This window comes from Ictidomys tridecemlineatus, chromosome 13, assembly GCF_052094955.1.
Source record: "Ictidomys tridecemlineatus isolate mIctTri1 chromosome 13, mIctTri1.hap1, whole genome shotgun sequence".
NCBI classification, from domain to species: Eukaryota; Metazoa; Chordata; class Mammalia; order Rodentia; family Sciuridae; genus Ictidomys; species Ictidomys tridecemlineatus.
In genome coordinates, this window is record NC_135489.1 from 78,939,336 (window position 1) to 78,942,568 (window position 3,233).

The following is a 3,233-nucleotide window of genomic DNA, read 5'->3' on the forward strand; positions in this document are numbered from 1 at the left end:
AACAGAAATAGAGAGGAATATAAATATCACCATAAAAGTCTTTGAATCACAAATTAAAACACGTTATTAAATAGTAGACAAAAGTATAATGATCAACAAAAACTTCCAAAATTACAATAGTAGTTTCTTTCTCATCAGGAATTTAAATACAAATGAACTATTATGAAACACTAATTAGAACACAAAGATGAGAAAGATTAAATGTAAAAATATGTTAATTATTTCAGATCTAAATCTACAGATGATTCTCTTTAGAACTAATGTCACAAATAGACTAAAATACTAATAGATGATTGGAATATTATATTCAAAATTAAAAAGATGGTAATAATTATATAAAAATAATCAGAGAAAATAGAATTTTATATAAAGATAAATGATGCCATTCTCTGGAATACAGTAGTAGTTAATATATGGTTAACTCAAATCATATTTTTCAAATACAAAAAGCAAACATTGAAATAACTCAACATCATTGAAAGCAAAAAAGTAATAGTAGGAGACATTCATTCCCAATTAATGCAAAGCAACAAAATAGCATTGGAATAGTACTCAGGAATTAGAACACTTAAACAACTATTATCAACCAATTAGGGTAAAAGAAGCAATCTTCTCAATAGTATAAGAAATATTATCTTAATGAGGCCAAGTTAAAAGCACAAAACAGAAGACAGTAGTTATTATAAATATCAAAATTGCTTTCTAACATAATGTAATTAGTTGGAAATCAAAAGTGGATGTGATAACCAAAAATTCATAAATATGAGGTCAAAGCCAATTATAGTAACTTAACAAGGTCCTAAGCAAATTAGAAAGAGGCAATCTCAAAATAAATTATAACAAGTGTTTTAGACCAGGGACAGTAGTAAACACCTGTAATCTCAGCTCTCAGATAGTTTGAGAGAGGAAGATTGGGAGTTCAATGGCAGTCTACACAAAACTGAAGTGCTAAACAACTCAATTAGATAATGTCTCTAAGGAAAATACAAAATAGGGTTTTATCATGTTGTTTTGAGGGCAAGTGACCCTGAGGTCAATCTTCAGTACCCCAAAAATAAGGGCTGTAGGTGTGGCCCAGAGGTTAAGCAAATGATACAAAACACACACACATACACACACACACACATACACACACACACACAAAAAAAAACAACAACAAAACACCCAAAGCAGTATAAGAATTCTACATAATGCCAACCAAATGCTCAATACTATTTTTGCATAAATGAATTAAGTTATTTTAAAAATTCTGTGTAGTATCAACAGTACATAAATAAGTAAACATTAAAAAATTATAAAGTATTTCCTCATATAAAAATAATACATACTTGTATGTTAACACAAATTTAGATGACGAAGCTATACATAACAAAATTGAGAGTACATAAATCAGTCCTCACATTGATGGTCAATTCAAAATATATTTACAGATCTATACTTATTACAAAAATATTCAATAAAGATAAATGTGGAAAGCCAATCAAATGTTCTTTCACATGAGTATATGAAGGCAATTTTGAATAGGATATAAAGTTTTATAACTTAGCCGAGTGTGGTGGCACACACCTGTAATCCAGCAGCTCGGGTAGCTAAGACAGGAAGACCAGGAGTTCAAAACCAGCCTCAACAATGGTGAGGCATTAAGCAACTCAGTGGGACCCTGTCTTTAAATAAAATACAAAACAGGGCTGGAGATGTGGTTCAGAGGTAAGAATGCCCCTGAGTTCAATCCTTGGTGCAAAAAAAATTTTGTTCAAACTTTATAAAGATAAGAAATTATATAGGACCAACAATTATCAGTCTTTAGGATACTATGCTAAGTGAAATGAGTCATTCACAAAAAGACAAATACCATGTGATTCTACTTATGAGATATCTAATAGAGAAAAACATACAGGCCAAAAAGAATAAAATCACAAATGAAAAGGTGAGAGAAAAATGAGCACTTGTGTGGGGGAGAGATAAATTTTGCTTTTATGTGATTCAAATTTTCTAGGAATATGGTATAAAACAATGTGAATCAACACTACCTAAAAGTACCTTTAAAATATATGAGACAGTAAGTTATTCTATTTATTTGTTTTTAAGTGCTACCATATATAAAACCCACTGCCTTACATGTGTAACACAAGCCCTGAGCCATTAAGCTATAGCTCCAGCCCTAGAAATCTTTCTTTAAACCCCATTTATGAGTTATACTTTTATACTCACTAGGAACAGGCATTTTGAATCACTGCTATTCATTACATGGCAAAAAAAAAATTCACAGAAAATCTAGTTTAAGCATTCATAACAAGCTCTGATAAGAAAATCTGAATGAATAAATATTTGAATTATATTACAGAATTTATTCTTTGACTAAAATATTACATTAGTTTAAACTAGAGATATTCAGAAATATGCACAGATTTTTTAGGGAGCCCCCATGATCAACAGATGTCTGAGATTATGTAAATCCTCAGAGTTGTCAGGGAGTATTTTGTTGATTTGAATGTAGGGAGATCACTGGAGAACAACAAGTAGCTTAAGAATTGGGAAGCATGACAAACATAGGGCAGGATATGCTCTTTAATGAATGCAAAAGAAAGAAACCTAAGTTTAGAAACACGATTTCTGTTGGATTTTAGCTTCTTAATATTTTAAAATGAAACGTCCTTGTTGACATTTGGATGTCTTATCTGTATTCTTTACTTCATGGATTTTTAATGGCATGGATATATGTCTGCTATGACTTTTCTCTTCAAATTCCAAGGTTATTGCTATGGGGAAAAGAAATGACTAAGGATGACTTAAGGATGACTTAAAGTCAAGAAGACATGCTTGCTGGAAAATGGAGTGTGGTTCATTTTATTATGTTTTTGGTAACTACTTAAGTTTCTTAATGCTTACCTCATTAGGAAACAACAAAGAGGAGGTACCATAGAGGATTCTTGAAAATTAGTTTTCCAATTTTTATTTTTTATCTATTTATCTATATCTATGTATCTATGTATCTATGTATCTATGTATCTATGTATCTATGTATCTATCTATGTATCTATCTATCTATCTATCTATGTATCTATCTATCTATCTATTGAGAGAACCACTAAAATACTTTGGAACCATTTTTAATCTCCAGATTGTCAACACTACTCTGAAAAGATAGGTTAAACAAATTAAGAAATTAAATATTGGCCATGAATTAATAATTCTGAAGGACATTCATGCTCACCCACAAACACCAGGTTTCT